We start from the raw sequence: 24,770 nt of genomic DNA, 5'->3' as shown, positions 1-24,770 counted from the left end.
CCAAAGTATGTGGTTAAGATCCTGCCCATAAGTTTACGATGTGTGTGAGTGTGTGTTGTAGGGCAGGGGAGTTCCTCCACCACCAAGCAATTCTCAGACACCAGGTGGGTGTCCTATAATTCAATTCTAGCACTGCCTGCCCCGAGACAGAGTTAGAGCCCGTAGGTTCAGGAACTTGTAACTCTCCCCTCTCCCTACCACATTGGCTGTTCACTTCATGCTGGAGACCCCCCCAAGCACGTGGGCCCCTCTGCCTGGAAATGCTCTTTTGCCTGGCATCCTCATGGTTCATTGTTTAACCTACTGCTCTCTGCTCAGATCCCACCTCAGATATCACACTATTTTAACCTGATTCCTTCCCCCAACGTCACTACCCTCTACTCTACCTTTCTTTAATTATTTTGTTTATTTGCTTGCCTCCTGGATGTAAACTCCATGAGGCAAAGCCGTTCAGGGCAGGTTGGTTGGTTGGTTTTTGCTGTTGCTGCCTTGACCTTGTATCTAGAATAGTGCTGAGAACACTGTGGCCTTCAACAAATATTTCTTCTATGAACGAATGAATGAATGAGGTCTCAGTGGAGATTCTTGTTTGAGGTTTGAGGAAGATTTACTAACAGAGTATTGCTCATTTTCAGGAAGAGGAGGGAAGCCAGGTTTAAAGATTTAAAGAAAGTTTCTGTGTCTAGACCTTTCTCATTAGAAGTCCCAGAGGAGTGGCCAATCTTTGAGAAACCTATCATGGAAATAAAACATTTTGACAGTGGATAGAGAGCAACTAGATTTCTTTTGCCAGCTAAACAATAAGGAAGGAACGTCTGGGTGGCTCTGTCAGTAGAGCATGTGATTCTTGGTCTTGGGGTTGTGAGTTCAAGCCCCATGTTGGTGTAGACATTACTTAAAAAATCTTTTTTAAAAAAACGAAAGCACAATGAAGGAAGAAAAAACAAATACAAGGCATGAATCTTGACTGGATTATAGTTTTTAAAAAAGGAAGAATAAAAGAAAAGCTCTAAGAAAATTTTTAGAGATGATTGGGAAATTTGAAAATGAGCTGCTATTAAGGAATTACTGTTCATTTAGCCCCCCCCCCACACACACACACCTCCCATGGCAGTCAGGCTCCTGCCCCCCATGCTTATTGGTGTTCTGAGCCTGGTCCCACCATGAGAACAGGACCTTTAGTGGGAGAAGGCGGCCTGCGTGTGACTATTGGGATGAAACCAGTACCAGCTGTCAGCCTTCTTCGCTTTCACTGAGGCGCGGGATTGTGACAGTAGTTTGAAGTGACTGATTCTCTTGGTAGCAAATCTGAGGCTGTGACAATTCAGCATCCTTCCAGTTCCGCTGAGCTTGGCCCTGCCTCACGTGCGGTAAATTCGACTCCTTTGGTCTCTTCCTGTCCTCGTCCAATGCATGCAGTTAGTCCACACAGCTCCTGCCCTCCATCATTGCTCTCTATCCATCTTTGTTTCTCTCTACTCATTAATAAAAATTAATTCGTCTCCTGTTTCACCTAAGGTTTCAGAGCAAATGGCAAGCAACTATAAACTTTGCTACCCAGAGAGGAAATGAAAGCCTCAGAAATAAAGCATCTGGAACAAAGGCAAAAATCCAAATCCAAAGGCAAAGAATCTCAGACCCAGGATTCCCAGTTCCCAAACTTCTGCCTCCTTCCTGGCAAAATTCAGCACTCTTCACTGAAACAGAAGACTTTTTTTTTTTCCATTTCAAGAAGACTGCTGCTCTTGGCAGAAGGAGGAGAAAACAAGAGTCACTCGCAGGGGGCGGGGTCAGCTTCCAGCTGCAACCTGTGGAACCTCACCTGATTGTGATCTTGACTGTTCCCAAAGCCCAGTTTTGTAGCCTGTATCTGAGTACAAACACTAGGGATGCAGACGTTCCAAGCTGAACTCCAACCTCTCAGGATTCAAACCTATCTTGTCTTAAAAGAACGCATCCTCTCTTATTTAAAAAAAAAAAAATTTTTTTTAAAGATTGTATTTATTTATTCATGAGACACAGAGAGAGGCAGAGACACAGGCAGAGGGAGGAGCAGGCTCCCTGTGGGGAGCCCGATGTGGAACTCAGATCCCAGGACCCCAGATCACGCCCTGAGCCAAAGGCAGATGCTCAACCACTGAGCCACTCAGACTTCCCAAAAAAATCAATTTTAAAGGCAGGGGTTGTGTGATTTGCTGGAAGAAGTTTGTTAAAGATTATAGATAGGACACAATTTGTCCTTTCTTTGAAATCCAGAATCCTTGCAAATATCATGTCTGGGAATTTAAAAGGAATCATCTAAAAGTTGAACATGTGTCTTCATTGTGGTTTTCCAAGCAAAGGGAAAACTATCTCGGCAAAAATGCAACTTGGATAGACCAGAGATGAAAATGACCCAGATGTTTATGCGAAGCCCAGGACTAAGGGATTTGTCCTGCCCTTTGAAAGAATGTCTACACCGGAGGCTCTGGGGAATCCATTTCACTTTAAAAGAAAAAAACCAACAGTGATTCCAAAAAGAAATACAATTGTAACCAGGAAAACCATTTGACAACTACAAAGCAAGTTAACCACAGGCAGTGCCAGTAACATAAGCTTTAAAAAATGATGATGCCTCCACATCCATGGAAAAAAGCCGGAGCACGCAGGACCCTGGCGATTTCCATAGAGCTCAGAATATTCCCCTTTTGGGATGAATATTTGGGCTTTTACCATAGGAATGTACTGGCCTTTGGAAGGTCACAGCCAATCCCTCAGCCCTCTTGGGTAAGATTCTGGTCTTTTCTAGGGGTGAATTTGCAGGGTGACCCCAGGTGGTCTGAGGCAACCAGGGGAGGGGCCTCCCACAGGCACTTAGGGAACTGTAGCAGGACCAAATAGCAGGCACCATTTTGTATGTATGTATTATTTTTTTTGTATGTATCTATTTGAGAGGGGAAGGGAGGGAGGCAGAGGGAGAGAGCATGCAGGAGCGGGGTGGAGGGGAAGAGAAGAGGGGCAGAGGGAGAAGCAGATTTCCTACTGAGCAGGGACCCACCCCCACTCCCCATGTGGGGCTCCATCCCAGGACCCTGGGATCATGACCTGAGCCAAAGGCAGATGCTTAGTCGACTGAGCTACCCAGGGCCCCCTGGGCTCATATCTTGAGATCAGTTTTTAGATGGAAAAACACATACACACACACAAGAAGAAACAGCATACTTTTGCTTCCCGCTTGCACCTGAAAAGAGCTAGGATAACTAAAAGTAGGAGTGGGGAAAAATGATAACATCTACTAGGTAAGGCCGCCCAATGCCTCAGATCCCCATAAGCTTAGACCAGGATAACCAGAACTCATGTTACATCGCAGTTATTGCTAAGGAGAGTGACAAATAGCTTCCTTTCTAAGAAAGCAAAATGAGCAGGTGGCCTGAGGAAGAAAAGAAGTGGTCAGAGTCATTAAAAATAATAGCAGTTATGTGAAGACATGTTGAATCAGCAGATTGTACACCTGAAGCTAATACAACACTGTTAATCACACTGGAATTTTTAAAAACCACGAATTTTAAAAATAAAAATAATAGCAGCTAACAGACCACACTGAGAACCGACGGCAGCCCGCAGGGGTTGTCGACCTTCCTGCACCTGTATGCATGTCTCCCTACCAGTCCTTAAACTCTGCAGTCTTGCTCACCACTGCATGCCGAGAGCTCAGCAGATGAGGAGGAGCTTAATAAAGAATTGTTGGCATGAACAAATAGATCGTAACTACGTCAGAAATGATCAGTTCAAGAAGAGAGCGAGACCGGCTTCCAAGTATTGGTCAAGAGCTCTAAGTAGAATGAGTCCAGGATATATTTAATTTAATAGAACTAATAGTCTCCTGTGACCAAGTGACTTCTCTGAGTCTAGAAACCTGAGGAGTGACAGTGTCATAAACTGCAGTCTTTGTGTAAGGAAAGAGGTCCAGGTTTCCGGGGGTGTGGGGAGGACGAGTTCAGCAGGCGCCACGGCCTCCCTTCCCCGCCGGCCTCCCCTTCTACTGGGCCTCAGGCCTCACCCGGCAGAGGGGGTGCTGGCCTTCCCAGCCTGGCCAAAGGTGACGATGACTTAGCGGGCTAAGGTCGTGCCCTCCCTGCCTCCAAATCAATAATTTAATGTGACTTATCAGAGGGAGAAAGAACTGTTTACTTTAAAACCCTGGATCCCATAAAGGGAGAGGGGAAGGCCTAACCCCCACAGAAGCTCAGGGCTCGCGGCCGCCCAGCACAGCCTGCAGAGACCGGAGGGCCCGGGCCCAGAGGAGCCCAGCGTGGACGGGCAGGTAAGCACCCCCTCCCCGAGCACCGACCACCTCCCCGACCCTGAGAAGCGGGGGGGGGGCGCCCTGCGCCCAGGTGTTTCCAAAAAGCCCACATGGCACCAGAGCCACGTGAAGCGTTGACCACAACCTATTTGGATCTGTCTGCCTTGATTCCTCTGTTTCTTCAGAAGGCCGGAGAACACGGGAGTCCTTCCAGATGGTTCCTCTCATCCAAGCGGAGGAAAGGACAGCTAGGGAGGAGTTGAGGCCCAGAGGCGGCCCGGACTTTATTCTGTATCCTTGGAGTGGCGGTACATGGAGCCACTTCCTGTCTCAGGATGGTCTGACTTAACACCAAAGCCTTCCAACAAGATCCCAACAGCAGGATAATTGGAATGGCGGGGGAGGGGGAGCAGGAATTGCCTTCCCCTTCCCCGTACTTTGGGGCCAGCACAGCCCCAAGGCTCCCTGTGCCCGACTCTGATAACTCCTGAAAAGCCAGCCTCTGGGTTGTTCCTCTGTCCGAAGCATTGTTCCCTTGACGACACTCAAAACAGACACTTGCCCAGGAATTAAACCGGTTCCTAGGAATCCTCCGGCCTCAACAATTCTCTTTGAAAAGAGTCTTTTGAGACCCTGGCCTGCCTGAGACTTTTCCCAAAGATCCTCCCCTTCCCCCTTCCCCCTGGTTGGCGATAAGCGTGGCTAATAAATGCAGGCATAAGGAGCTTTCCAGATTTTCCTTGTAGATGGATTTCAATGAAAAAAAAAGAAAAGAAAAGAAAAAGAAATGTGCCTTTGCTCCCTGTTGACAAGAACATTCTAGTTTGAAATTTCCATGTACTTTCAAAATGACAAGTCTCAGGCATAGGCTACTGACTTCCTTTGCCTTCATCGAGACTCTAACAGCCTAAAAGAATCAAATTGATGCCTCTAACACATCTGTTTGAAATGACAGTAAATGTGGATCTGGAATTAAGGAAAAGCATCTCCATTTATCTTTTGCTTTTTAAGAACTCTTTTTTTCCCCCCTTTTCTTGGTGCTGATGGGTTAGGTTTGTAGCAAGGTGACGCTTCACAGACCCTGGTAGCACTTCAGTCCTCACGGTTGGCCCTAGAACATTCTTAGCCCCTGGGAAATAAAATCTGAAAGCACAGACAAGCTGCTCATGTCCAGATCTGACATGAGAAAGAATAGGGAGTCCTGTCCTGGTACTTTGGAATCAACTTGCAAGGAGCTGTGAGGCACACAGAATACTCACAGGCTGATGAATTTGCTAGAAGGTTAGACTTGCAAAGGCGTCCTCCTCCCTGATGAACTCTCCCTCCCCATTTATGGAAAGAAACCCATGGCATAAACAAAGGAGCAAAACCAAGCTGACCTGTTCTTCATACCCACAGGCTCAGTGGGAAAACTGCATTCTGAATTGACCACAGCAACTAGAAATGTCTAGAGGTTCAGTCCAGGTGAGGGAAGGGAGATGCGGACATTGCTCAGAAATTGAGTTTTATTAGACAGGCGTTTAGGAATGCGTAGTGCTTGACCTCTCTCAGGAAGTAAAGCAGAGGATCTTCACAGAGGATCCTTAGAAAAGGGGAGGTCTTTTCTAAGCTGTGGAAACGGTGCTGGCATCTGTGCACATTACTCTGGATAACATCCAACGTCTTTGCCTGATGCATTACTCTTTTCACAGGAAGTAACAGGTGTCATTATTTCCCAACCAGCTTATAAACACTCTGTTCTTTATTAATAGGTACTATTTAAATGCGCTTGTCAAATTGGAAAAAGAACAAAAGACTTTTTTTTTTATGCTGCAGAATGAGAAATGACCATGAAATTCAAAAAATATATCCCAGCAGATCCTGGCATTAACCACTTGTAATTTTTTCACTAGTGGCGCGTTATTGGATGGCATTTGAAAAAACTGAAAACGTTCTACTTGCTCGTTTAAACTGCTTTGCCGATTGACAGTTTAGCCTCTCCTGCAGAAACAAAGATGCAGTGAAAGATGAGGGCCGTTATAACTACATTTAAAAATCGCTCATAGAAATAAATAAATAAAAATTGTTCACAAGTCTGAGAACATAATAGGCACTCAATAAATATGTGTTTATTGATGGGTGCATTGCATAAAATTGTTGTTCTGCATACTAAAGTATTTCACTAATAATTTGCTGGGAAATTAGCCTGAGGCTCATCTCTCTGCACAGCACTCACTTTGCAAGCCTGTCGACAAAACAGTGGAAGCTCTAACCTCCCTATTTCAAAAGAATGATTTGCAAGAAGGAATTTTTATTACGAGATCCACTGTTTAAAAAATTGTTTAAATTCTAATTATTTTTCTCATTACAAAAGTACGACATTAATTGCAGAGATTGATAAATGCTGAGAAGCAAAGGGAGGAAAAAACAAACAATGATTCTACGACTCAAAGATAACAAGGTTAACATCTGATGCTTTTGCCCTGGGTGTATATGTACTTGTCACGGGAAAGAGCTCATACTTGTCTGCTGTTCTGTAAACTGCTTCTTCATTCAGTAACACACCTTGAGTCTCTTCCCAAGTCAACAGCCATTTTTCTACAATGTCACCTTAAGTGACTAGTTTATGTTATAAATATATTATTACCCTTTTCCTATCATTTGGATTGTTTGCCTTTTTTGCTATTATAAACAGTGCCTCCGTGGACAACCTTATAGGTAAATCTGTATAGAAATCGGTAGAAAAGAAAATCTTTTCTACAAATCCAAGGGCTTTTCTCTTGAGATAAATTCCTTGGACAAGAGAGATAGAGGTTTTGATAAGTGGAGGGGTTTCGTAAGCTTTACCTGAAACCCATTAACTTTCTCCTCTCTTCTCTGTTTACTCTTCCTTCCCTTTTCTTTCATTTGCAGATTATTAAGACACCTCAAGCATACAGAGCCCACCTGGAGAAGTGCCATGAAGTCCTGAGAGGTGAAATGGGCCCAAGCCCTCGCCCGTGGACAGCTCTCCAAGCATGTCCTCCCGGGACCTTTCTAACCAGTGAATTGTTCACCACCCAGTGACTCTTTCCAACTGAGGCCAAGAGATTTCTGGAGCCTCTTGTCATGGTCAGCAACATCCCAAAAGTGACCAGGAAGTGGGGGTTTCTGTTCTAAGTTGCTCAAAGACAAAGCAGATGAGCCCGGCTCTGGGGACGAATCACAAGAGTATGTCCACCATGGCTGTGCCCAGAGTGCCAAGGGTTGGCGTGACTGGGGCCAGCTGGAATTCTAGAGTTTGTATTTGGTATGAGTCACGCCAAAACTGCCCAGGTGAAGAGCTCCCCCCAGAAGAGAGCAGGTGTACCAGTGGGCCAAATGGCACGCTCCTGCTACCTTGCAAATGACCACACCCTGTCAGGGCAAGTGAGAGTCACAGACTGGAACCAAAGGAAGTCAGTCACTTCCTAGGAGAATAAGGAAGTCAACACCATCAAGAAGGTAAGGGAGAAAAGAGGCAGGGTTCAACATCCCATCCCCTGGAAACCAAGAGACTTTTGTAGTGTGCCAATAACTACACATTCTGAGTCAAAGAGGGTGATTTCATGGTCTGCATATGAATAAGAGCCGTTTTTACTGAAAAAAAAAATGTAGAATGGTGTATGTTTAGTTGTCAAGAATGAGCCAATTCTATGGGCAAAGCAAGGCTCTGGTCAAAGGTTAACATCTCAGTTATCCTGGGGAAAAATAAATGGGCCCCCAAGCTTCGCCTTTTCTAGCATTTAGGGGAAAATAAAGGATTAGGTCAAATGATTTATTTCCTCCCACTCTCCATGGTGGGAAAGAGTTCATATATCAGTCTTTAACAGCAAAGCCAGGAAAACAGAAGGGATTTATTCATAGGAGGCTCCCTTTTGCTGGAAAATGAATATTATAAACAAAAAATTTAATCACTCCCCTTTCTCCCTTTCTCTTCTTTTCTTACCTCCCCTCATGTCTCACCCTCTACTTTGGTGGAAATGACCAAGGCAAGTAAGAGTTAAAATCTGAGCACCATCGGTTACCTTGGTATCCAATAGATGTTTCTGAGAGTAAATCACAGCACATCCAAATGCTATATCCCCAGGCAAAATCATTCTAATTTCCTTAGATTGCAGAATTTACTATATTTACTGACAACAGATTGGGTTGGAGGGAAGGGTGGAAGGTGAGGAGGGCCCGTTAATCTGGTCATATTCCTACAGTTGATAATACAGCCTTTCACTCAGTCTTTGTTTCCTAAAATCAATTCCCTCTAGGGATGCTTTCTCTCTTAACCCTCTTAGAAAATTGTTGCAAACAGAGTTTCCATTTCCATTAGGGAGTTTCCGTCCCGTCCCATTGGTGGGAGGCCTTCGTGGGATGGTAACGGAACACCAGGCAACGGGTCCCTCTGTTACCTTCAACTGTTCCAGACACAGAAGCCTGGTGGTTTTATCTCTTTCCATGGCTCGAGATGCTCCCCCCAACCCCTGACTCATGATCCCTCTTTTCTCTGCTCAGGTCACTTTATGGAGCTGGCAAGTTTCCCTGATGGTGATCAGTGCCAATGGTGGAGTGCAGAGGTGGAGTTAGCACCTTCTCGGCTACAGATTTTCCTTAGCAGAGCTGTGGAGTGTGACAATGGTGTTTGTGTCCAAACTATCAAACGCCATTATCACACTAAATAGCTACTGTTAGGCAATCCTTCTGCTCAATAAATGCCTTGGCATCCGCGTGGTATGGGCAGGGAGGTTCCTCTTACAACAGTGTTCTCGGTCCTGTTGTTATTACTGAATAAATCCAGGCCCGTTGGTGCTCGTAAGCAGCATGTCATCCGAACTTTGCCTCTCGGATGTTCTCTGTTGTTAAACACGTTAGCTGGTGATGAATTTTGTTTTCCTGAGTCAATAAAAAATATGGCCGTGTCCCCCAGAGCACCCAGCACAAGGCCAGGCACGTGGGAACTGTTCAACCCAGGCTTGTTAAGTTGAAATGAATAGTTAGGGAAGTGTTAGATCTGGAAAATAAAAAGCGGGTTGAACCTCAGTTGTACAAACCATAGACTTATAGGAACAAAATTAAAGTATGCGAGGCCTCACTTTCCACTGGAAGAAAACAACTGTCTGATAAACCTACACCTGGCTTAACTGACCTTTCAGAAATTCTGGAACATGTTTGATTTCTACTGATTTTAACCAATTACAGGGCTGATCACTGAATTTGTACGCCAAGCCCTTTTCCTTATGTTTCAATGAATTGCCATCAGGAAATTTTACATGAACTACGTGTGAGTTGTCATAGCAAATCTGAACATTTTAAACCTGAGCAAGCTTCCAGGACAATTGGACCAGCTGGGGTGTTCTCAATTGAAATACACTTTTTTTCTCTGAGAGGCATTTAAAGTGAGGAGTAGGTTCTGTTTGTTCTGGGCTAAAGCTTCTTTCCCTCGACGTGGCTACATGAACTAGTAGATGTTTAATCAGATTGAAAGGTTTGAAGCAGCCATCAGAAATAAGTCCATTCAATCATTCAGCCATTCATTTATCAAACAAATCTGTATTGAGAGGCTTCCATGTGTCCGGCTCTGCTCCAGGCCCTGGGGATACTTTCAAATTAAATACGTCTGACATCACTTTCAGAAACAGGCATTCCCTGGCTCACTTTCTGTCTGGGACCATTCTGATTGCTCCAGTTCTATTTATTAGGGATCTAAACAAGCAGAACTTTGCAAAATAACTCTAAGTCCCCTGCTGAAAAGCACCACATGAGCGCAGTCCACACATCTATGATACACTGTAAAGGCTCCAAGGTGCTGAGAAGCTTCTGTCCATTCCTTACTGCTCTGCATCTCCCTCTGTCTTCTACTTCTTTCCTCCTGGCATTGTTTGCTGTCAAGAAGAGAACCAGCCCCCTTGAAATAAGTAAAATTCTGACATCCTTCTGTGTGTGACTGAAGAAGTGATCAAGGGCTCTGTGTTGTACAAGTGTCCCCCACGCACACTCTTTTGTCTGATCCATGCAACACAGGGCAAAGATGACAAGTTGGGGGTTCCTTCCAGAGATGACAAGCTGAGACTGAGAATGATCCTGGGATTTTCTAGAAATGCAACCACAGCCCCCATGGGTCTCTGAAATCTGCAGCTCTGTCCTTCACCTGTGGCCATCCTTGCTTATCATGCTTCACAGCTGTGGCTAAGTAGAAGTTGGCTCCCTGCCTGTTTGTCAAGGGACTCTGAGGGAGAGCCCCTAGACTGAAAAAGATAACTCAGATGACAACCTTTCCCTGTGAGCGTTCCTAATGCAGAGAAAGTCAAACACCGCGAAACAACCATAATCACGAAGTGGAAGGGAAGGGACGTCTAAATGACTGTGTTGGGGTTTGGAAGGGGATGGCCAAGCTGTCCAGACGGGGAGTGACCAGCCAACTGATGTGGCACTCGCTGGCTCAGAGCCTCAGGCTGCAGAGTGTTCCCAGGCTCAGGGCAACCCAGAAATGGCCTCAGGCATTCCTTTTCCTCATTGCCATTAGCCCTGAGATTTTGTTTAGACAGAATCCAACAGGAAGAAAAGGAAGGACACTCTATATCCTTTCTAATAGGTTGGCTCACGAAATGGCTTATTATGGTTCCTGCCTGGGTTAGTTCTGCATCAAGGACCGGGGATCCATTCTTTCTAGAGATCTCTAAGGAACACACAGAAGGCAAACCTCCCACTCCTCTTCTAGAGCCAACTACTCTACAACCTCACTGCTCCAAATCTCTGATTATGGCATCCTTCTCCAGCTCTGCTTTCATCTCTCCTACTGCCCCTGGCATAATTCCTGCCACGGTTCTCTTATAAAGCATTCCTGGGGACACTTAATGACTCTGAATATAGCCAGAAAGATGAAAAGGTCCACTTGGAAGTGCAGTTAAGATCACAATCGAGTTGAGAGACACCCACGTGGCCACATTGAGATGTTTTCCTCCCCAGGACCCAGATCTTACTTTGCTTTGTGAGCCAGGCCTGCAAGACCCTATGCATCCTTTCATCTTAGTACAATGTGTATCTTGAACATGACAGCTGCCACTTAGGGGCTGTCCAGTGTCCCATCCATCCCTGGAGGAGGTTTTGTGACCTAGCATAGCAGTTAACCAGATGCAGATGGCTATTCTACACATTTTTTCTGAACTCTTCTTAAATCTGTATTTTCTACTGGATATATATATATTTTTTTAAGATTTTATTTATTTATTTATTTATTTATTTATTTAAGATGCAGAGAAAGAGAGAGAGAGAGAGAGGCAGAGGGAGAAGCAGGCTCAATGCAGGGAGCCCAACGTGGGACTCGATCCTGGGTCTCCAGAATCAGGCCCTGGGCTGACGGTGGTGCTAAACTGCTGAGCCACCCAGGCTGCCTATTTTTTTAATCAGATGCTGCTAGAATGTTAGAATTATGCACCAGTTTAGGCTTTGTTTCAATGAGGAAATTGAAGCCCAGAAAGGTTCAGGGACATGCCCAAGGCCGTTCAACTGGCCTGTGGCCAAGCTGGACTCAGGCTTAGTCCCTTTATCCCTGTGTTCTGTGGTTGCTGCCTGCCAAGAGTAGGTACAAAAGGAAGTCAAGCGGCACTTGCTGAATGAGGGACAGGATGCCATGTAAAGTCCCCTTTCCTTTAGTTCCTCTGAGAATGGCTCCTTCAGGTTTTAGAGAAACAATCCCTAGTGTGGAACTCTAGAATTCGATGGTTGGGTCCATGTGTATGCTACCCCTCTCCTGCATCAGGAGCTATTCACTGGAAAGACGGGTTGTCTGGTTACTTTGTGCCTGATATTGTACTGAGCTCTGGGGACACGAAGAAGAAGATTGAGTCCCTTCCCTGACCTGCTCTCAATCTAGTAGTTAGACAATGATCTCAGGGTCCTGGATGCCACCACAGAGCCATCAACAGGGTATTCAGAGGCTTTCGTTATTGCCTTCATTTCTTTCCAGATGAAGAAACACTGAATCTTTGACATTATCATACCTTTTTGTTACTATCTGGAAAATAATCACTTGTCTTGATTTTTTTTTTCAAGATTTTGTTTATTTATTCATGAGAGACACAAAAAGAGAGGCAGAGACACAGGCCGGGAGAGAAGCAGGCTCCCTGCAGGAAGCCCAATGCAGGACTCGATCCTGAGACTCCAGGATCACGCCCTGAGCCAAAGGCAGGCGCTCAACCACTGAGCCATCCGGGCATCCCTCACTCGTCTTGATTTTGAAGATGGGTTGCCAACAGGCTGTAGATAAAGGATATTTTGTTGGATCAGGTGGCAGTGCTGTACCTGAAGATCTTGCTGCTTTTACTTTGCCACCTGGCAGTACGGTGAGCAGCGGAGGATGTGCCCAGGGGCCTTAGCAGGGGGCAAGGGGTGGACTAGGACACTTTACAGTTATGTGTGTGAAGAATTTGCATTTCTCAAGGAGCTGGGTAAGATGTGAGCTGGTTGTCTTTCACAACGCAGGCTGTGTTCATCCTCACACCAGAGGGCCATTGGGCCCATTCCTCCATTGCTTCCTCCTTCCCTCCCACAGAAAGCCTGTCCCTGGCCACCTTGGAATGCCTCCCCGCCTCCCAGCTGCCCCTCCCTCCCTCCCTCCCGGCAGGCTCAAGGAAGCTGTTGGGTACAAACCCATGCACCCAATACGCACCATTTCTTCTCTTTGATACCCAAGTTCTCTCCCAAGCTTTCAGAAGGAAAAGGAAAAGTTCCAAAACACATCCAAGTTTACAAAAAGAGTAGTTGGCTTCTGCAAATTCCAAAGGGCTTGGTCACAAGATAGCCTGCTTTAGACAGCAGGGTTGCCATATATGTTCTCAAAAATGGACTGATGTAACATAAATTCATTCTGTGCTTAGAATACTTAAACACTGTGTGGGATGCAATGATGAGTAAGACAGTCATGCACTCAGTCATTCATTCAACCAACGTTCAGCCATGTGCTCCTACTATGTGTCAGGCGTTAGGCTGAAGATGCTTCCTCCAACATATAGTCTTGGCAACTCGGTGAGGACACAGACAGGCAAATGAGTGATAGCAGTGCTGAGCCTCAGATTCTTTGAAGTAGGCATGGATGTCATGGGGACCTTTAAGAAGAAAGTACCATCTGTGGCAGATGAGAAAGGCACGCACGAGGAGACAGTCTCTCTGGGGCAGAAGCACTCTGGTGCTCCAGGCAGCCACCCAATTAAAGAGAAATTGGTGACCCTGGCCAGTGAAGGATAGAAGTGTTCACCACAACAAGTTTCCACCTGAATTACGTACCTTCAAGTTCCCAAATCATTCCCCAGGAAGCTCCTCCAGAGAGCAATTGAACCATGAACCTGGAATTCATTCGGCCGGGATTTTCCCCTTCAGAAATGCAGCCAAATATCGACAGAAAAAGATCGCCTTTTAAATAAAAGAAGCATATTGTGCTGTTTGGCAAATAACTGGGGCAGGTGCATGTGTGTGTATGTATGTTTGTGGGACACATGTTTGTGAAGAATTTTAATTTCTCAAAGGAGCTGGATATAATGCCTTTAAAGCCTCATTCAACTGGGATTTTATTTTCTTTTATTTTTTGAATCAGGGAAAAGCCAGGGCTCTGATCTCCACCTTGGGCTGAAGGGGTCCATCTTCCTGTTGACCAGCCCTTTGAACCCCGGGGGCCATGCTCTACTTGGCATACTGCCCCCCTCGTGGTGGGATGTGCTCCTGCACGTTGTAACATGAGTGGTTCCAAAGGATTTCAAGTTGGCTACCTCACTAGTCCAAACTGATTGCACTCGGAACTTCCCTGACAACACAGTTCGGCTATGATTTTGATAAAGTAAATTTTCAAAGGCTTGAAGGGGAGGGAGAGAGAAGTGGAAGACATTGCTTTATCGAGTGTCTATTGACCTAAGTACACCAGACAAGAACTAATCTTGTTCTATCTAGAGAATAAGTCATTCCTTTTTCACTTTTCTGGCCCGTTCAGCCCAGACAAGAGCTAATTAAAGCCCTTCCCGTTTCTTAAGGCTGCCTGTCTTCTTTGCAGCACATCTTGTCTTGCTTTTCCACTTGACTTCCAATCGCAGCTGGATACAAAGAAGTCAGAGAGTGTCTCCCACTCTTTGGGTGGGCCAGAGGCTGTGTTTAGTCTCTCTCACTGAGCACTAACACCCTATGCCTGAGATTTTCCTGGTCTCTCCTATATGTCTGCATGAGCTTGGGCTACTCCAATCGGATCTTTGGCTCAGCAATTAGAGCAAGCTATATGCTGGGTTGGAGAAAACATGGCAAGGGCCACTCTGTGTGAACCAAAGGAGGTGGCCACAAATAACCACCCCAAAATGTAGGTGGTGTGTTAGGAAATTTTGACTGCAAGAAGCAATTTTTTCTTAGATTATCTCAAGTAATTCATTCTTACAGCGATGTTTTCTTCTGCATCTGCTGCGTACAAGGCCTGAGCTGGGGAAAGGTTTTTGGAAGGGGCCACACATCGTAAAGGGTCAGGAATCACACAGAAGCTCCCAATCACCAGATAAGGCCTTGTGGAATGTGGCAGATAGTCAGGTTCTCCGAAGTCAGTGCTCCAGAGACTGGGGTATCTGGTCATCCCCAAGGCTATAAAAAAAAATAAAGCCTCAACCATTATGGTGACTCACTGGTTCCCTTTATCTGCTCTTCCTGCTATCATATCTGTATGCATCCTCGCTTATAGTTTCTGCTTACCTATAACTGCTTTCTCATGTCTTCTGCTAATTCTGGGGTCTCAGCGTGGCCCCTGCTACTTAGGGGTCTCCCCCTGCCTAGCACCTTTTGGTGTCTTTTCAGTTTCTTCACATGCTACCACATAACTTCTCCTTCCCTGTCTCTCCAGTTTGGATCCCTGAGCAAAAGATTAGGCTGGAGAGGCAAGCAGGGGCTGTCATCCCTGGTCCCTGGCAGCAGGATGGATGAGGGACATATGAAGAGGGCAGACGTGATGACCACCATTATTTTATGGTCATGCATTTTGCTGACGGATCATCAAGACCAGGGGTTGACAACTTACAGCCTGTGGGCCAAATTCAGATGACTGCCTGCCCCCCCCCCCGACTTTTTTAAAGATTTTGTTTACTTATTAGAGAGCACTACTGAGAAGAGGGGCAGAAGGAGAGGGAGAAGAAGCAGCAGACTCTCTCCTGAGCATGGAGCCTTGACGTGGGCCTCCATCCCAGGACCCTGAGATCACCACTCAGGCAAAGTTAGACACTTAACCAGCTGAGCCACTCAGGAGACCCTGGCTGCCTGTTTTTATATGAACTAAGCATGGTTTCTATATTTTCTAAATTATTGAAGGAAAAAAGTCCAAAGAAGAATACTATTTCATGATATGTGCAATTTATATGCAATTCAAATTATAGCATCCATAAATAAAGCTTTATTGGAATTTATAGCTGTTCCCATTTGCCCAGACTCTCCCAGTTTGGCACTTGAACATCTTAGATCCTTGAAAACCCCTCAGTTCCAGGCAAATTGGGATGGTTGTCACCTGGAACACAGCCAGGCTCACTCATTTGCATATTGTCTATGGCTGCTTTCACACTCCAGTGACAAAGTTGAGTAGTTCTGACAGAGGCCATATGGCTCCAAAAGCCTAGAATATTTACTGTCTGGCCATTTATAGAAAAAGTTTGCTGACCTCAGATCGAGGCCAATGAAAAGTAAATAATTTATCTGATAAGGGAATAAAACTGATTGTTACTTTAATGAGAGCGTTGACTATGCCCATTTATTTTCTCCATCAGAAGCTGATTCATTTTTAAAACCTAAATTAGATCATGTCACTCTCCTGCTCGAGATCCTTCAATGGCTTCCCATCCCACTGGAAATAAAACCCAAGGATCCCATCCAGGCCTTTCAGACAGACCTCAACTTTTTCCTTCCCTTCCTCTTGCTCACTCCACACCATTCCCCCCTCCCTTGCTGTTCCCCAAACATGCCAAATGTCATTCTGCCTCAGGACCTTTGTACTTACTGCTCCGTCTCTGGACCCTGCTTCCCAGATCCATGCATACCTCCCTCCTTCACCTCGTTCTTGTTTCAATTCAAAGTTGCCTTTCACTGAAGCCTTTTCCCCCAGCATAGCACTCTTCACCTCCTGACATTACTTATTTATTTATATTCCGTGTCTATACTAGAAGGTTAGGCACATGGGAGCAGGGACCTCGCTGTCTCCTTGCTCACAGAACAGTGCTGATCACACGGCAGGTTTGTGATGAATATTTGTTGGATAAATAAGTGGTTGGTAGAGTCAAGGGTCTTGTGCGTGTCTCCAGGGCTGTGTCCCCACTCGTTGGACCATATGACGACTGTCTTCCTTTAGCCCACCCTGGTCCTGCTACAGTTACGTAGCTGCCTGTCTCTGGCATCCACTGGCCTCTTTTCCTGCCAAACACCTTGTAGTTAATCATCTGAACATCTGCACTCCAGATAGCTCGTGCCAGATGCCAACCTGAGATGGTGCCATTTCTCATCGTAAGGGTGGATGCGTAATCCTGGGCCCAGGGGTGGAATCAGGGTGGTTCTTCGACCCCTGAGGCTGACGACCGTGACATTTTATACAGGGATGCATCTTTCTAGGATGAGCGTCCAGAGCTGCTATCCGATCATCAAGAGGGTCTTCCACCCTCAGAAAGCTGAGGCGCTGTGATCGCAAGCGACCGAGTCTGCTCACTGAAGCCCACGCCAGCCCTCTAACCTGTTAGCAGCGCCGTGGGCTGGCCTCCGCTCTCCAGCATCTCGAGCATTCTGTGTCCTGAGTGCTCACGCTGGTTCCACTGGGATGCCCTCTGCCTCTAGAAGGTTCCTCCCTCCCTCCACATTCTGAAACAGGGTAAACACATCCCAGGTTCCCGTGCAGCCAGCAGGCCCCCCTGTGGCTGCTCTGCAGCAGCTGTGTCCTTTGGGGCAACAGAAAGTTCTGGGCTGAGCCTTGCGCGTGGCCTCTAACCCAACACTGTCCCCGAGGAGCCCCTGCGGGGGTCCTGGCTGGAAGGCTTGAAATGCCCTCCTTTGAGCCTGAGGCCTGATTTACATCTTCTGACCAGCATCTGTGTGTGGGATTGGTTTCCTGCCAGGGCCCCTGCTCATTTCGCAGAGGAAGTGGGAGCCCTTCTGGAGGCGCCCCCTTTCGCAGGCTTCCCCTCCCAGGAGGGCGACCTTCTCAAGCAGCTCCCCAGCCGAGGCGGCAGCTGTGCGGCTCTGTCTGAGGCCGGGAGGGAGGCCTCCTCTGGGCCCTGGGGCCCTGGGGCCCGCCCCGAGGTGCACCCTGTGCTGTGCCCTGTGCACCACCTGTTGAGAGCCTCAGGCTTCTGGGGCCCAGCCCAGTTACAGAGCTGACCCTGCCCTGGCTGCCCCACCCCACCCTCCTCCCCCTGCCCCCCCGCTGGCCCCACCACAGGGTCATCTGCCTTCTCAGTGAGGCCTTGGAAGGGAAGCGAGCCCTCGCGGCCTGCAGACATGCGGCCTGGAGAATTCTTGGTCCCTGGCAACCTGAGCCCTGTAGGATGTTGAGCAGCATCCCCAGGCTCCACCTGCCCCATGTCTCCAGCATCCCCTGTGCCGTGACAACCGAAAACATCTCCAGCCACAGCCACGGGGACAGACTCCCACCCGCTGGGAACCATTGCTCTAAGCAGCTACTTCTTGGCTGTGAATTTCAGAACAAAATGTAGAAATGACAGTAGGTTTAGAGGGGCTGGCAAGACAACACCAAATGTCCCACAAAGCAGAGTATGTTTGGAGGGTGAGGAAGGGAGAAATAGGGGCAGGGTTAGGCTTGGAGTCAGAGGACGTGGGGACGATGTGACCTAAGCTTATAGAGGGAGGGGTCTCGAGGGAGGGATAAACAGGGCAGATTTGAGCTTCGGGTGTTTGGGGGGTGATCTTTGGGTCACAAGGGACACACCAGGGCGTCTGTGTGCTCCGGCTTCAGCTGGGACCAGCCCCAGTTCCTCTCTACGGGGAGCAGAGGCCCAACCTGCCTGAAGTCACCCTCCTTCCTTCGTGCAGGAAAAATATTGCCTGAGTGCACACCCTGTACCAGGTCCTGGGGATATGGAGATAAAACAGATTTCCATCTTCAGGAGAGCAATTGCACCCAAGTACGAGGGAATAGAAGTACCAGGGGCTCTGAGGGCATAGACTTGGGGACTCAAAGGAAGACTTCCTGGAGGAAGTGACCCCTAAATGGAAACTTGGAAGACAAGTAGAGTTTTTTTGGACAAATGAGGAGGGGAAGAGTATTTGCATGAGCTTCTAGGGTGCTACTACCTAAAAAAAGGTTCACCTTTTAAAAGGGAACAAGCTTTTTGTTCTGCTTTCAATAGAGCGAGAAGAGTAAAGCGAACCAGAGGGCCCATGGGGCCTGGTGGGGTAGCAGAACCAGAATAAGTCAGAGAAACAGCAGCTTAGGGACAAAAGAAACCTCAGCTGAGCTGACCTGTGGCACCTGCGTCACCTGGGAGCTTGCTAGAAATGCAATTCTCTGGCCTGCTCCAGACCCTTTAAAGCAGAGTCCCAGCAGCCCGGGTTTTAACATCCCCCAGATGCCTCAGATGGATCCCTGAGCCCAGAGCCTGGCCCGCTGTGGTGCTTATTAGTGTTTAATGAGAAAGCAACGGAGGGGATCAATCAACCAGTTACTCTTGCCTTGAAAAAGAGAACAGCGTAGTGTTCTCAACCTCAGCTGCACATCAGACTCCCTCTGAGGATTTTAAAGACCCCATTGCTCAGGCCATGCCCCAGAACAATTACTCAAGAGGGGGACCCAGCCATGGACATTTTTAAGGTGCACTAGGTGACTCTAATGTGCAGCCAAAAGTGGGCCCCATGGTTAGGGAAGGTATTAACAAGATCCTCTATTTTGAATGACTTTGAAACTTTATTTTTAAACAGGAAAAGCTTACATAACAGTATGCATCCAGTATCAAGTGATTTAGACAAACTGGAACTTTCTTTTTCTCTCCTTTCATAAAAACAACAACAACAATAACGACAATAACAACAAAAACAGGAAGTGAAGAGCCTCGGAGTAGGGCAGTGGCTCTATAATGTCTTCAGCAATTTGAGTTCTCCCTCCTAGAGATGGCCACTCTATGCTGTCCTCATGGTCGCAGTGGGATTGCTAGAGCTCCAGCTAACAACTTCACGCTCCAGGAAGGAAAACTAAAAGGCTGAAGGACAAGAAGTGCATTTCTCGCTAGCTCAATCCCCTTATTGATTTTATTTTTCTTTTTTTTTTAAGATTTATTTATTTATTTATTTATTTATTTATTTATTTATTCAGAGAGAGAAAGGCAGAGACACAGGCAGAGGGAGAAGCAGGCTCCATGCAGGGAGCCCGACGTAGGACTCGATCCTGGGTCTCCAGGATCACGCCCTGGGCTGCAGGCGGCACTAAACCGCTGTGCCACCAGGGTTGCCCCTGATTTTATTTTTCATTTTAATTCCAGTAGAGTTGACATACAGCGTTGTATTAGTTTCAGGTGTACAATATAGTGATTCAACAATTCTAAACATTACTCAGTGTTCATCATATGTGTACTCTTAATCCCCTTCACCTATTTCGCCCATCTACCCCTCCCACTTCCCCTCTGGTGACCATCAGTATGTTCTCTAGAGTTAACATCTGTTTCTTAGTTTGTCTCTTTTTTCCTTCACTTGCTTTGTTTCTTAAATTCCACATATAAGTGAAATCGTATGGTATTCGTCTTTCTCTGACTTATTTCACTTAGTATGATACTCTCTAACTCCATCCGTGTGGTTGCAAATGACAAGACTTCATTCTTTTTCGTGGTGAAATCATATTCCATTGTGCAACTATGCCACATCTTCTTTATCCAGTTGTCTATCAATGGATGTTTGAGTTGCTTCCATCATTGGTTATTGTAGATATTGCTGCAGTCAGCATCGGGGTGCATATATCTTTTCAAATTAGTGTTTTTGTATTCTTTGGGTAAATAAAAAGTAGTGGAATTACTGGGTTATAGGGTAGTTCTATTTTTAACTTTAAAAAAATTTTTTTAAAGATTTTATTTATTTATTCATGAGAGACACACAGAGGGGGCGGGGGGCAGAGACACAGGCAGAGGGAGAAGCAGGCTCCATGCAGGGAGCCCAATGTGGGACTCGATCCTGGGTCTTCAGGATCACACCCCGGGATGCAGGTGGTGCTAAACCGCTGTGCCACTGAGGCTGCCCTATTTTTAACTTTTTGAGGAAGCTTCATACTGTCTTCCACAGTAGCTAAACCTGGTGCAAAGGGGTTCTTTTTTCTCTACATCCTCACTAATATTTGTTTCTTTTTTTTTTTTTTTTTTTTTTTTTTTTTGCCATTCTGACAGGTGTGAGGTGATATCTCATGGTGGTTTTGATTTGCATTTCCCTGATGAGGAGTGATACTGAACACCTTTTCGTGTGTCTGCTGTCCACCTGGATGTCTTGTTTGGAGAAATGTCTGTTCATGTCTTTTGCTATTTTTAAATTGGATTATTTGGGTTTGGGATATTGAGTTGTATAAGTTCTCTACATGTTTTGGATATTAACCCTTTATCAGATATTTTTAAAAATATCTTCTCCCATTCAGTAGGTTATCTTTTAGTTTTGTTGTTTCTTCTGGTGGGCAGAAGACTTTTATTTTGATGTAGTCTCAATAGTTATTTTTGTTGTTGTTGTTTTGTTTTTGTTTCCTTTGTCGGCAGAGTCATATCTAGAAAAATGTTGCTGTAGCCAATGTCAAAGAAATTACTGCCTGTGTTCTATTCTTTTTATGGTTTTAGGCTTCATATTTACATCTTTAACTCATTTTACTTTTATGTATGGAGTGAAAAAAAGTGGTTCAATTTCATTCTTTGCATGTAGCTCTCCAGTTTTCCCAACACCATTTGTTGAAGAGGTTATCTTTTCCCATCGTGTATGCTTGCCTCCTTTGTCGAAGATTAGTCGACTGCATAGTTGTGGATTTATTTCTGGGTTCTCTATTCTGTTCTATTCATCTATGTGTCTATTTTTGTGCCAATACCATACTGTTTTGATTACTACAGCTTTGTAGTGCGTCTTGGTATCTGGGATTGTGATACTTCCAGTTTTTCCTTTTTCAAGATTGCTTTGACTATTCAGGGTCTTTTGTGGTTCCATATGAATTTTAAGGTTATTTGTTCTAATTCTGTGAAAAATGCTGTTAGTAGGATAAGGATTGCATTAAACCTGTAGATTACTTTGGGAATGTGGACATGTTAAAAATATTTGTTCTTCCAATCCAGCCCATGAGAATGGCATATCTTTCCATTTGTGTTATCTTCAGTTTCTCTTATCAAGGTGTTACAGTTTTCAGGGTACAGGTCTTTCACCTCCTTGGTTGAGCTTATTCCTAAGTGTCTTCTTATCTTCAATGCAATTATAAATGGGATTGTTTTCTTAATTTCTCTTCCACCTACTTTATTATTAGTGTATAGAAATGCAACAGATTCCTCTATAGTGATTTTGTATCCTTCAGCCTTACTGAATTCATTTATCAGTTCTAGTTCTTTTTTGGTGGCGTCTTTAGGGTTTTCTATATATGGTATTATATCATCTTCAAATAGCATAATCTTGTCTTCTTCCTTACCAATTTGAATGCCTTTTATTTCTTTTTCTTGTTCGATTGCTGTGGCGGGGACTTCTAATACTATGTTGAATAAGAACAGTGAGAAAGGACATCCTTGTCTTGTTTCTAGTCTTAAGGGAAATGCTCTCAGTTTTTCATCATTGATGTTAGCTGTGGGTTTTTCATTTATGGCCTTTATTATGCTCAGGTGTATTCCTTCTAAGCCTACTTGGCTGAAGGTTTTTATCATGAATGAATGTTGTACTTTGCCAAATGCTTTTTCAGCATCTATTGAAATGATTATATGATTTTTAGCCTTTCTCTTATTGATATAATGTCTCACATTGACTGATTTGGAAACACTGTACCACCTTTTCATCCCAAGAGTAAATCCCACTTGATCCTGGTGAATTATTTATTTTTTTGATATATTGTTGGATTAGGTTTGCTAATATTTTGTTGAGGATTTTTTAATATATCTTCATCAGAGATATTGGCTTGTAGTTCTCATTTTTTTGTAGTGTTTTTATCTGGTTTTGTTATCAGGATAATGCTGGCCTCATAGAATAAAATTTGGAAGTTTTCTTTCCTCTTCTATTTTTTGGAATAGTTTGAAAAGAATAGATATAAAACTCTTCTTTAAATGTTTGATAAAATTCACCTATGAAGATGTCTGGTCCTAGATTTTTCTTTGTTGGGAATTTTTTAATTGCTTGTTCAATTTCATTGCTGATAATCAGTCTGTTCAAATTTTCTAATTCTTCTTGGATCAGTTTTGGGAAGTTATATGTTTCTAGGAGTTTATCTATTTCTTCTAGATTGTTCAGTTTGTTGACATACAAGTTTTCATAATATTCTCTTATAATCCTTTGTATTTCTGTGGTGTCAGTTGTTATTTCTACTCCTTCAGTTCTGATTTTATTTGAGTCTTCTCTCTCTCTCTCTCTCATCCAGTTAAAAGTCTATCAATTTTGATGATCTTTTCAGAGAACCAGCTCCTCCTGGCTTCATTAATCTATTCTATTGGGTTTGTATAGATTTTCTATTTTGTTTGTTTCTGCTCTAATCTTTATTATTTCTTTCCTTCTACAGGTTTCAGGCTTTGTTTGTTCTTTTTCTAGCTCCTTTAGGTGTAAGGTTAGGTTTGAGATTTTTTGTTTGTTTGTTTCTTGAGGTGGGCCTGTATTACTATTTTTTATCTAAATTCACTTTGCCAGCATGTAGCATAATATCCAGTGAGGCCTGTATTATTATAATCTTCCCTGTTTTTAAATTTATTTATTCATGAGACACACACACACACAGAGGGGCGGGGGAGGGAGAGAGAGAGAGGCAGAGACACAAACAGGCTCCCTGCAGGGAGCCCAAAGTGGGACTTGATCCTGGATCTCCAGGATCAGGCCCTGGGCTGAAGGTGGCACTAAACCGCTGAGCCACTGGGGCTGCCCAATAATCTTTCCTCTTATAATGGCTTTTGATGCATCCCAAAGATTTTGAATTGTTATTTTTCCATTTTCATTTGTCTCCATGTATTTTTTTATTTCCTCTAGTTTCTTGGTTGACCCATTCATTGATTAGTAGCAGGTTATTTAACTTCCATGTATTTGTGTTCTTTCCAGATTTTTTCTTGTGGTTGATTTCTAGTTTTGTAGTGTTGTGGTCAGAAAAAAATAGATGTTATCCCTTCAATCTTTTTGAATGTGTTGAGTCTTGTTTTGTGGCCTACCATGTGATCTATTCTAGAGAATGTCCCATGTGCACTTGAAAAGAATGTGTATTCTGCTGTTTTAGGATGGAATGTTCTGAATATATCTGTTCAGTCCGTCTGGTCCAATGTGTCATTCAAAGCCACAGTTTCCTTGTTGATTTTCTGTTTGGATGATCTATCTATTAATGCAAATGAGTTATTAAAGTCCCCTACTATTATTGTATTATCATCGATTGCTTTCTTTATGTTTGTTATTAGCTGCTCTATGTATTTGGGTGCTCCCATGTTTGGTGCATAAATATTTGCAGTTGTTATATCTTCTTGTTGGATTGTTCCCTTTATCATCATATTGTGTCCTTTGTCTCTTATTACAATCTTTGTTTTGTAGTCTATTTTGTCCTATATAAGTATTGTGACCCCAGCTTTCTTTTCACTTCCATTTATGTGATAAATGTTTTTCCATTCCTTCACTTTCAAGCTGCCTGTGTCTTTAGGTCTAACACAAGTCTCTTGTAGGCAGCATGTAGATAGAGCTTGCTTTTTTATCCATTCTGTTACCCTAGTCCTTTGGTTGGAGCAATAGTCCATTTACATTCAAAGTAATGATTGATAGGTATATACTTAATTGCCATTTTTCTACTTGTTTTATGGTTGTTTTTGTATTTCTCTGTTCCTTTCTCCTCTTGCTTTCTTCTCTCATGGTTTGCTGGCTTTCTTTACTGATATACTTGGATTCCTTTCTTTTTATTTTTTGCATATCTGTTACTGGTTTTTGACTTACAGCTACCATTAGGTTTCTATATAACATCTTCTACATATTAATAGTCTATATATAGTTGATGGTTGCTTAAGTCTGAACCCATTCTTTACTCCTCTCACCCCAATATGGTGTCATATTTTACATCCTTTTATTCTGTGAATCCCTAGACTGATTTTTATAGATATACATTTGTGCTTCCTACTCTTCTTACTTCTGCTAATGGTCTTTCCTTTCCACTCAGAATCCCCTTTAACTTTTCTTGTAAGGCTGGTTTAGTGATGGTGAATTCCTTTAGCTTTTGTCTGGGAAACTCTTTATCTCTCCTTCTATTCTGAATGATAGCTTTACTAGATATTATTGGCTGCAGGCTTTTTTTTTTTCTTTCAGCACTTTGATTATCGTGCCACCCTCTTCT

The 24,770-nt window shown here is 44.4% G+C and overlaps 1 long non-coding RNA gene across 1 annotated transcript; it reads left to right on the top strand.

The window, feature by feature from the left end:
• The first annotated feature begins 2,985 nt into the window (after positions 1–2,985).
• LOC144310572 (uncharacterized) lies at positions 2,986–9,909 on the top strand. The gene is made up of 3 exons (XR_013376262.1): positions 2,986–4,303; positions 7,178–7,747; positions 8,789–9,909. It is a non-coding gene; the product is annotated as an uncharacterized LOC144310572 (long non-coding RNA).
• The last annotated feature ends 14,861 nt before the right edge of the window (positions 9,910–24,770 follow it).

Source organism: Canis aureus, chromosome 1, assembly GCF_053574225.1.
Source record: "Canis aureus isolate CA01 chromosome 1, VMU_Caureus_v.1.0, whole genome shotgun sequence".
NCBI classification, from domain to species: domain Eukaryota; kingdom Metazoa; phylum Chordata; class Mammalia; order Carnivora; family Canidae; genus Canis; species Canis aureus.
Note: the sequence above shows the minus strand (reverse complement) of the source record. Positions and strands in the feature narration are given on the sequence as shown.